Genomic DNA, 12,078 nt, shown 5'->3' on the forward strand with positions numbered 1-12,078 from the left:
AATCCATTTGGACCCAGGATGTTTAGAGTAATCTTGTATTAACGGTGTAAAGTGCCTCTCCCCCAGATTCACACAGCCATGCCTTATCAGCTCGCAGAGAATGTGTGAGAAATGGAGATGTTGCCATTAGCTAACATTCCTTAGTCATAACAGAGATACTAGAAAGTAGCCTTTGAACCCTCAACTGAATTTGCATCTTTATGGTATTCTTTTGAAGTTATCTGTAACCATGCCTTTTGAAGTTTGCCTATAAGATACTATTCAATACTATGTAAGCCATTACTTCCAAGGTATCCGTCCTTGGAGCAAGCTTTGGAGTTTTACAATAAAACAAGTTTTTTATTAAAGAACAAACGCTTGATTATTGCAAAATATCGATGCTTGACACCCAGGCACTGAACCACAACCACCTGGGCCAGCCAGGAGTCTCAAGGAAGCTGGACCTTCTATGTATAGTCCTGGAAAGGGGATTGGATAAAAATATGGAGCAAAGGTCCATCAGTGGCTATTAGCCACAGTATATATATATATGTGTGTGTGTGTGTATACACACATATATTGGCCACTGTGTGACAGAGTTTTGGAATGGATGGGCCATTGGCTTGATCCAGCATGGCTTCTCTTATGTTCTTACTCCTGCTCCCTGGCACTGAACCACAGCCACCCAGGCAAGCCTGGAGCCTCAAGGGATCCAGACCTTACAACTCCTGCTCCCAGGCACTGAACCATATTTTTGTTACCCAGATGTAGAACTCAGCACTTAACCTTGTTAAATTGCATCTTGTTCACATCCACCCACTTTTCCAGTGTGTTCAGATCTCGTTCAGGGTTGCCATTTTCTAGAAAGTCAGGGAAATGGAAATTGGTAAGGGAAAATCAGAGAAATTGTGATTAAAATATATTCAAGCAGTGGATTTTTGACCTGCTGCTGCAAGAGCATGATCTGTTCTTGTGGCTACTGGAATAGAGAAGTAGCAGCATACCAGTAAAACTCTTTCCCAGCTCTATCTTTTTCTCAGCTGCACCCCCAGCAACCAGCCTAATGTGTTTGTTGAGCTCTGTCCCTGCATGATTTCCAAGGTTTGCCTGTAGCATTTGCAAAGCGAGGCTAGTTTAAACGTTTAGCAATATACAAACTTTAAATATCTGTTTTCATCCCTACCTGCTAGTACTGCATTTAACTTACATATTAAAATAAGCATGTTTTTGGGTCATGCTTGTGTATGGAATGGACGTTTTGTCTGCTGCTAAACCCAGCACAGAGCTGCAAATGAGTTTTGCCACTGTTGGATTTCACAGGCAATTAACACTTTCTACTCTGCACAATGCAAAGTAAATGTTGTAAATGTAATTTCTTGTTTCTGCTGTAGTTTACACAGTACCAGCTCTCTTACCCTCTTTCTTTCCTGACTTCTCCCATGCATAAAGGTTGCAAATGAGGGTTGTCTGCTTCTCTAGATTGCAGAAACTCCATCTCCTTTCTTGCGGCTGATCTGCTCATTACACTTTCTGGAACTAGAAAGTGAAAGTAAAACTTTCCCACCTTTGGAAAGTTCCTATTTGCCAGAAACAAATCTGCTAACATCTTGGTGTATGGCAGGTGGTTCTGTGTACAGCTGAATCTGAAACCACATTTTGAAGATGGCTTCTAAGAGGACAGTTAGAAGTATGCAGTGGCTGGATTTCAAACTTAATCCTGATTTCATTTCATGACTATCACCAGTTGTTGGAGACAAATGCAAAGGCTATTGTAAAGTGTGCTACAAAACCTTTGAACTAAGTAATATGGGAATTAGAGCTGTGGAGTCTCATGCACAAGGACCATCACATCAGAAGAACCTGAAAATTAAATCAGGTCAACAGTTCATCATGATATGGTTAGGTTCAAACCCAAGTACAAGTTCAGATAGTAAAACCAGAGAGGATGAAGAGACAGCCCCTGTGAAAACCGGAAAACATGATCAGAGTGATGAAAATGGCAAAGAATTACCCACCACACAAACTAATATGGTTGCCTATGTAATCAAGGACTGTGTCAGGATAGCAGAGTGCCTGTGGGCTTTGCAAGTGGTGATGAAGATGTCATTTAACTCTTGAAACAACATCGGTGAGTTATTCAAGCAAATGTTCTCAAATAGCTCAATAGTTTCATCTTGGAAAAACAAAAGCAATGTATGTTGTTGCTTTTGGCTTGGCACCATATTTCTCTGATCTTTTACTGAAACAGCTGAAACAATGCCAAACATTTGTTATCTGTTTTGATGAAGCTTTGAATAAGGTGGTTCAAAAGGAACAGATGGATTTAGTGGTTCTTTTTGGGGATGATTACTGTCATAGTTACTACACGGTATCTAACTAGTGTTTTTCTTCAAATTGCTACTGCTGAAGACTTTCCTCAGAAGTTTCAAGAAGGTGTGCCTTCTTTTTCAGTTGCAAAATTATTACAAACTAGGAGTAAGGCCCATTGTGGAAAAAAATTCTGCCACTTTTGATCTGAACAACAATCCTGTGAGGCAGGTTAGGCTGGAAGTCTGTGACTGGTCTGAAATCAGTCAGTCAGCTTCCACAGCAAAGACCTGGGGCAAGCAAACCCCATTCTGAAGCCCTAACTCCTATACCCTTCTCTAAGTCCACCTCAGAATCTCCAGAAATTTCCCATCAACATGGAAAGATACCACTGAAAGCCTCTGGGCAAGTGTCTGCCACCCTTGCTGTCTTCCCAGCCACCCAAGTGAAAGCATTCACTCCCCCACCCCCGCACCTCAAGGTGAGCTGATCTCTGGCATCTGGAAAGCAGTTGTAATTCTGAGTGATCTCCAGCCCTCACCTGGAGATTGGCAATAGTGTTCCCAAGAGGAAATTGTTGGTTTGGAGTCTATGGCATTGTACCTCTCTGAGGTCCCACCTGTCCTCAAACCCTGCCCTCTCCAGGCTGGCTCCTTACATCTCTAGGAATTTCCTAAACTGGAGTTGGCAACCCTGTCTCCTTCCCTTTATCTGCCCCTCTGACTTCAGTGCAAACTCTGCCCATGGACATGATATGTGATTGGATGGTGAGCTTGGGGTGGCCTAAAGCAAAAATCATGAGGATCCATGAGGATCCGTGGTTCAAAACCAAGTTTTTGGTCCATGGTGCTGCCACAAAGCCGTGGATCCACGATTTCTGTGGTGCAAACTCTGCCCATGGACATGATATGTGATTGGATGGTGAGCTTGGGGTGGTCTAAAGGAAAAAAGCATAAGGATCCATGAGGATCCGTGGTTCAAAACCAAGTTTTTGGTCCTTGGTGCTGCCATGAAGCCATAGATCCACAATTTCTGTGGTGCAAACTCTGCCCATGGACGTGATATAAGAATTGATGGTGAGCCTGGGGGGATCCTAAGCAAAAATCATGAGGATCCATGAGGATCCGTGATGGAAACATGTTTTTCCACTGTTGTGGTGCCACAGATTCATGGTGGCATGATGTTTCTGGTGCTGCCTATAGTCTAAGACAGGATCTACAGCATGATGGTTGTTTGATTTCATTTCACTGTAAAAATCATATGAATTCATGAGGATCCATGCTTTGGAACCCTATTTTTGCACTGGTGAGGCGCCACGAATCCGTGGAAGCATGATTTTTGTGGTCCTGCCTATAGTCTAAGACAGGATCTACAGAATAATAGTGGTTTGATTTCATTTCAATGTAAAATCATATGAATTCAGGAAGATCCATGTAAATCTGACTTTTACCTTTTCCCCTAAAAACGTAATCCAATGCAAGTCAATCACTGACTTCTTTGAGACTCTCCTACGAGCATGTCCATGATCTTCCCTTTGGGCTTGTTGGCTCTAAGTCTGGAAAGGGTGGAGGGACAGGGGTTGGGGGTCTTGGAGAGAGCAAGCGGGTCTTGTTTACGGAAGAATCCCAGAGGTGGAATAGAGAAAGCGACTCTTCTTTTTATTCTCTGTTTCGGTAGCAGCAAATGGTCAGCCTGGATTTTTTTCTCGCCTGCTTTACTTTGATGAGCTGCAGGAATGAACTGCAATTGTCAAACTGCTGGCAAAGGGCTTTTTCATGCAGAGCAGAAGCTGATGGGTTTGGGGGGGGGGGCGAGATGAAAGCACTTCTGAAGGGGGGGAGGAGATAGCCCGTGAGATTATTCCATCCATCCCTACCACCCCAACACACACAACCGGTTATGCTGTCGGGGAGGTGTGTACGACCAAGTGCCAATGGGAGAGGCTGGGGTGGTGAGGAGGGGGGAGAGAAGAAAAGCAGCCGGGAGGGAGCAATTATTGCATTCCTGTATCGCTGCGGGTGAGGCAAGGAAATGGATTCCAGCGAACCGGGTGGCGGTGAAAAAGACGCCAATCTTTTTCCCTCCTGGCAGCGCCAGGAGCAAAACACCCCCTTTGCCCCCACCTAGATCTGGCCCTGTGTGTATATGTGTGAAAGAGAGAGAGAGGAAGCTAAGTTTTGAGTCCACCAACACTAAAGAAGACATTTACTTGCAGGTATGAGCTAGGCTTCCCAACCCTCCCGCTCTGGCGAGGGAAGCCAGGATTTCCACCCTCTTCCCCCGCTCCCCCAAAAAATGGAAGCGGGGGGAGGGGGGAAACGGCGGGCACCCCATCTCGGAGGAGCAGCCAAACCAGAGAAGGGGAGGGCGGAGGCAGGCCAGGAGCGTGGCGAGCCGCGAATCCGGGCCCTTCTAGGACCAGGACTCGTGGCTCGCCACGCTCCTGGCCCGCCTCCACTCCCCTCCGATTCCAACCCAGAGGTGGAGCGGAGCGCGCGCCGCCGCCACGCCGCTCCCGCCCCCCCCCCGCAGCTGCTCCTCCAAGCTGGGCCCAGCCTGAGCCCATCTCGGAGGAGGAGCCACGGCGAGCCAAGAAGAGGCGCCAGCAGCGCAGCGACATCGCCCGCTCTGAGACAGGGCGGCTCGCCACGCTCCCTGGCGCCGTTTCCCCCCCTCCCCCTAGCTCCACCCCAGTGTCTCCTGGCTCCACCCCAAAGTCCCCAGATATTTTTAAAATGGGACTTGGCAACCCTATTTCCAACCCAGACTTGGCAACCTAGCTAAATCTTAGTAAATTGCCACACCAAATCTCCCCTGACGATGCAAGAACTCACTTGCACGCGAACCCTTGTGTGCTTCCTCGTCCCTCTCCTTCTCATGTAAAACGAACGTTCCCAACAGCACTGAGCGCAATTCCGGCCTTCCTATCTGGGGGGGGAGGGCTTGCGTAGGGATCGGCGCTAATTGCTTGAATCTTTGAGGACGCCCCTCCCCTCAGCCCTCCTCCACGCTAGGAGCGTTCGAAAGCTGCTGTTCCCCCTGCAACCCGATGCTTTCCCCTGGAGCAGGTACGCCGGGGCGGGCGGGCGAGCGAAGCGGGAGAGTCCTCTGCCACACTCCGAGCCCCCTGAGCCTGGCCGACGGCGGGGATGCCGCTGAAGGTAGTGGTGGAGCTGCAGATCCGTGTGGTGAGAGAGGCAGCCAGGGAGGGGAGGGTGTAGACCCCTGGGGAGAGAATCCCGAGCAGGTAGCCGGAATGTCTGTTGCTTAACACACGCTTCTCTCCACGTGTCTTTCCAGCGCCAGGCTTGTAATGCCTCCACCACAGATCGCAGGGGAAGAACTTGGATGTGTGTATGCTGTTTCCAAAAGGAGACATGCCAGGGCTCTAAACTGCCCCAAAGCAGCATCTGGACAGAACTGGAATCCCTGCTTTTCTCCAGACCAGATCTGCAGATGGTTCTTGGTGCTCTGCATAAACCCAGAGGCGCTCTCTTCTGTATTACTGTCCCTTTTAACCCTGGAAGTTTGCTTATCCCAACCTGTCCTTGAACACCAATTGCAACTGGCAAAGGCAGCCTTTGATCACACAATTGAATCTCTGAAGATATGCATCGTCTCATAAGACTTGCATTGATGCTGTGAGCAGAGGTAGATGTCTGGTTGCCCAAAAATCACTGATACAAGAAGAAATGATGTAGAGCAGGGTTTCCCAAACTTTTCTTTCCCGTGGCCGGGTTATTTTTACACTTCTCCTTTGTGGCCCACTAAAATTTGGGGGTGGAGCTGGGAGATACGAATTATGTCATTTCTTGTGGTGTCACTTCCAGGGCACACTGAACCAAAACCCCACCTAAACCAAAACTCCAACTTTTCTGTAATGTCACTTCCAGGTAGCGTTGCCAATCCCCAGGTGGGGGCAGGGGATCCCCCAGTTTGGAGGCCCTCCCCCCGCTTCAGAGTCGTCAGAAAGTGTGGGGAAGGGAGGGAAATGTGTGATGGGAACTCATGATTCCCTGTGGAGACTTATTTCCATAGAAAATCATGGAGAATTGATATGCGGGTATCTGGGGCTCTGAGGGGGCTTTTTTGGGGGGTAGAGACCAAATTTTCAGTATAGCATCTAGTGCTTCTCCCCAAAATACCTCCCAAGTTTCAAAAAGATTGGACCATGGGGTCCGATTCTATGAGCCCCAAAAGAAGGTGCCCCTATCCTTCATTATTTCTTATGGAAGGAAGGCATTGAAAAGGTATGCCGTCCTTTTAAATGTGATGGCCAGAACGCCCTTTGGAGTTCAGTTATGCTTGTCACAGCCTTGATCTTGGCTCCACCCCTAATGTCTCCTGGCTCCACCCCCAAAGTCTCCTGGCTCCACCCCCAAAGTCCCCAGATATTTCTTGAATTGGACTTGGCAACCCTAGTATGAGCTGGCTCTGGTTCCTATTCTCCTCTCCCCACCCCCACCCCCGCCTGCCTCTTCCCTTCCCAGGCATTTCTGTGTGTGTTTTCAGTCCATTACACTGGTACCTAAGTTTTGAGTCCACTGGCACCTAAAAACATTTCTTTTAATGTATGGGCTGTGTTTTATTCCTCTCTGTGTCTTTCTTGGGCTTGTTATGCTGCAGTTCTGAGTGCCTCCTCCTCCCCCTAGCCTTGCTACTGAGTGTCTCTTTCTCTCTCTGTGAAGCAAGTCATAGAGGTGGGTTAGGCTGAGAGTGTCTGTCCAAACCAAGTTCACGCAGCACATTTCCTTTTATACACTGTGTATTTTGAACCTAAGCCTCCCAAATAATAGTCTGTATGAGGAGATCACACCAACTTTTAGTTTTATAAGAGACGATGGCTGAATTTATCTGATCTACTTTAAACCCCCTTTGGGGGAGAAAAATGCTTTGGATTTTGGGAAAGATGTTTACTGACAAGTGTACATGGATGTGAAAGATAGCTGACTTAAAAATACTTTGAAGCTTAAATTGAAGTGTTCTGAATGAATTTATAAGAGCTTTAATTAACTTCTAAAGGGTGGTGGGTACTTGATATTGACTTATAAAACATAACAGGATCTCTGGCTGTAAGAAGAATACCTCTACAAGTTTCCAAAGTGGATTTTTATCTATTCTTGTTGGATGATATGGATATAACCTTTTAAACTTGTTTTTATTTTTTCTTTGACTACTTTTTATCTGTGACTGGAATATTTTTTTGACATTGTTTAAATATTTTTTTGTTTGGTACTCCTTTTTTATGCCCCTTTCATTTTTCATTCCTTTTTCTATCACCAAATAGGGGAACTTTTTCCTGTTTTCTATTATTTTTTGCCTTTACTTTTGTTAGTGCCTGATTTCCTTCTCTTTTGTTTGGATTATTGGCTTATTTTTTTAATTTTGGATCTCACTCTTGGATTACAAATAGGGCATTCAGCCCTGGATTACAAATTTACACCTTGAAGTTTCTGAAATTTGAAGTTATTTGAAAGACGTTGTGGTGATTTGGATTTCAACTGAATCAGCATTGCTAGATGACTTGTAACAGTGAATTGTTGTGGTGGTGAACTGAATTGTTTTGCCTATTGACTATTTAGTGTGGTTGGCTAAAAAGTTCTGTTTATTATTATTCTTAGCATTATTTTGGCTTCCACAAATTGTTGATAGAAGCTAGAAGGTTGTTTTCTTTTTAAAACTACCGGTACTTCATAATAAGGGCATCGCTTGGTGGAGATTAGCTTATCTGTTATAAACAGGAACATAGAGTTTCAAAACAAACGTTGAAGAGGCATTATTGAACTTGTGGCTGTGAGTGTGCTTACTCTAATAAGAATGGAAAATAAAGCTGGGATTGGTTTCAAAGAAACCTTAAAAAAAAGATAACAGAGAAGGAAAGCCACCATTTCCTTCGCCTAACGCTCCACCTGGGCCATGGAAATTTACGACCATGCAGGGAGATATGAAAGAAATGCAAAACACCTTAATGACTGCTATAACACAGCTGACTAGTAAAGTAGACAATTTTGGTGAACAGATGGCAGAGAGCTTTTGGAGAATAGCAGACAGACAGCTGAGACCAACAAAGCCTTTAAAGTACTAGATGGTTAGGTGACAGAGAATATCCAAAAGGTGGAACATTTGGAAAAAGAACAGAGTATACAGGATTCTAGACTCTTGCAGCTGGAAGTAGACAGAGCCTCCTATATGTTGAGGTTTCAAAATATACCAGAAGAGAAAAATGAAGATTTACAGAAAATTTTAAGTGAAGCCTTGGCTGAAATTTTATAGGTGACTCCTCACAGGATGGAAGAAGAGTTTGATCAAGTTAGACGGGTGCCATCAAGCTATACAAGATGAAACAAATTACCTAGTGAAGTTCATTTGAGACTCACAAGAAAGAGGACTAAAGATGACATTTTGAAGCAAGTAAAAGACAGACCTATGATGATAGCTGGAAATATGGTGAAAATTCTAAGAGAGGTACCTTGGCCAGTGAGATAAAGGAGGAGACAATATCAAGCGTTAACAGACTTTTTAAGAGAAATATCCTACATGTGGCTAATGCCAGAAGGCCTTCTTTTTATCTGCCAGGAGAACAGATACAGGATTAACTCAATTTTTAAAGCTCAGAATTTTCTGGATAGAGTGAAGGAAAAAGAAGGCAAGGAAAAGAAGGAGGAGGAGGAAGAAAGTTCTGGTGAAGAAAATCCAAATCAACCATGGAGATACCATACAAGATAGCATCCCCAAAAAAGATAAAAAAGATAATGATAAGCAAAATCCATAATGGCTTCAATAATTTCAGTTAATGTGAATGGGCTCGACTCTCCTGCCAAAAGGAGGAAGACTTTTAGATAGCTGATAAAAATTTGCTTACAAGAAACTCATATTTTAACTAAAGATCAACATTTTTTGAAAAATAAAAAACTTGGTAATTTATTTACAGCAACAGACATGAACAAGAAGAAAAGGGGAGTGGCAATATATATTAAAGATAAATTTAACCCACAATTGCAATACGCTTTTGAAGATGGAAGAATTCTATTAGTGGAAATTAGAGTGGATAATTAAAAAAAAATCTGCAAATATCTATGCCCCAAATGATCATCAAGAGAATTTTTTTCAAGATTTGCATCTTATCAAATTTGGAGTATGCAGAATATTGTCTAATAAGAGATTCCAATGCAGTTTCTGACAGACAACTGGACAAAAAAAATGCAAAAACAGATGAAAAATAAAGGTCTTCAGTTACCAACAAGTTTTTGGAAATTAGCAGAAGAAATGGATTTGGAGAACAAGATATCCCAACTCCAAAGACTTTACTTACTATTCCTCTAGCCACCAAATTTGGTCAAGAATTGATATGTGTTGGCTCTCTGCAAGTATAATTAAGGACTTAGTTGATACAGAAATTCAAACAAGAGTTATTTCAGACCATAGCCCTGTAATGATAAAGCTCAAAGGCCCACAGATGAGAAGATCGTGGAGGCTAAATATTTCAGTTTTGAATGCTAAAGACTTTCTTGAAGAATCTAAGGTGGAAATGGAATCCTTTTTTAAACAGAACATAACACAAGAGGTAAAGATGCAAGTAGTTTGGGACACTGCTAAAGCTTATTATAGGGGCCTTGCAATTAGATATAGTATCAAGAAAAAGAAAAAAAGAAAGATCGGAAAATTTTCAAAACTTAATGTCACAAGCTGGAGAAGCTGAAAAGAATTGTAAAAAACAGCCAACAAAATATGAATTTCAAAAAAAGGTGAAAGAAATGCAACACATATTGAATTTAATTCTTATGGAAGAGATGGAGATTAAATTGAGGTATGCTAGACAAAAAATTTTTGAACATGCCAATAAACCTGGAAGGCGATTGGCTTATAGGATGAGAGAAGGCCAAAAGAATAATTACGACACTGAAAGATGAGAACAACAAAGAGAAAACACAAAAGCAAGAAATATGTCAAATTGTGGAACAGTTCTATAAAAAATTATATGAAGATAAGCAAGTTCATAAAATTGATTTAGAATAATATATCAACCAAAATAATCTCAGTAAATTTACAGAAGAACAACAAAAAATTTTAAATGAGCCAATAACAATAAGGGAACTTCGAGATGCAATGGCATCTCAAAAGAATGGTAAACCTCCGGGCCCAGATAGATTACCTGCAGAATTCTACAAAGCTTATGAAGAGTCTTTACTCTTGCCATTTAAGCGTCTTATTGAAAAGATTCAAGAGGAAGGCCAAATACCAGTTTCATGGCAAGAAGCTACAGTATTTTTGATCCCAAAAGAAAATAATGATTTTAAAGATATTAAAAACTATTGTCCAATTTCCCTTTTAAATGTGGATTATAAAATTTTTGCTGCAATATTAGCACAACGTTTGAAGAAAGTTCTACAGTCTACAAAACATTATGATCAAGCAGGATTCCTTCCTAAAAGATATTTGAAAGATAATGTCAGAACAGTTTGTAATATCTTGGAATATTATTAGACTCGTCCAGAGAAACAACTGGTTTTAATTTGTTTAGATGCTGAGAAGGCCTTCGATAATATTCGTTGGCACTTTATGCTACAGCAACTGAAAGGTATGGAATGTGGTGAAAACTTCTTCAGAACAATAGATGCAATATATTCTTCACAAAATGCAAGGGTGACAGTAAACGGCGAACTAACAGATGTAATTAACATTCAAAAAGGTACAAGACAAGGCTGTCCATTGGCACCTCTACTTTTCATCTTATTTCTAGAGGTACTGAATAATCAAATAAAGGAAGATACAAGTATAAAGGGAGCTGTGATAAAAGATGAACAATATAAACTCAGAGCCTTCGCAGATGACTTAGTCTTTATATTAGAACAACCGATGGACTCAATAGACTGTCATAAAAAAAGACTAAACAATTAGGTTACTGGGCAGGATTAAAGATTAATTACCATAAAACAACATTTTTGACAAAGAATATGATGACGGAACAAATTCAATCCTTCCAGCAAAAATCAGGGGTTTTGTATGAAAAAAGAATTAAATATCTAGGTGTTGCTATTTCAAATAAGTGTAGCAACTTAAAAACAGATAATTATGACAAACTAGTTAAAGAAATTAAAAAAGATTTGAAAAAATGGCACAACGAACTTATCTTTAATGGGAAGAACAGCCTTAATAAAAATGAATATCCTTCCAAGGTTACTATTCCTGTTTCAAACTATTCCAATATTTTTAAATAGTGGATTTTTTCAAGAACTGAACAAGATGGTCGCCAAATATGTTTGGCAAGGCAAAAAAACTAGAATTAAATTAAAGATACTGCAAGATTCAAAATTAAGAGCAGGTATGGGCCTTCCAGACTGGCAATTGTATTATAAAGCTTCTGCGCTTCTATGGGTAAGAGACTGGATACTGCTGAATGACAAGAGACAATTGTTGTTAGAAGAACATGATCTTACTATGGGGTGGCATGCATATTTATGGTATCAGAGACTTGAAGGCCATTCCTTTTTTAAGAATCACTGGTTTTGAAAATCCTTGTACCATACGTGGTCATGGCTCAGAGGGAAAATCACATATAGACTTTATCACCCCTTTCATGCCTCTGAAGCCCCAACTCCTGTGTTGGTTGCCCAGAGGGGGCTCAGCCCCCGCTGGGAAAATCCAGGGGGGGGGCCTCAAGCCCCCGTGTAGTTCACGCCTATGCGGGGTTGGTAGTAGTCAGAGAGAGTTCTACCGCTGGCAGTAGGGGGTTGGGAATGACTGAGGTTGAAGAAGAATAGTAAGCTTTTGCAGGGAAACCAGGGACCAAGA

This window comes from Heteronotia binoei, chromosome 8 (genome assembly GCF_032191835.1).
Source record: "Heteronotia binoei isolate CCM8104 ecotype False Entrance Well chromosome 8, APGP_CSIRO_Hbin_v1, whole genome shotgun sequence".
Classification (NCBI taxonomy): domain Eukaryota; kingdom Metazoa; phylum Chordata; class Lepidosauria; order Squamata; family Gekkonidae; genus Heteronotia; species Heteronotia binoei.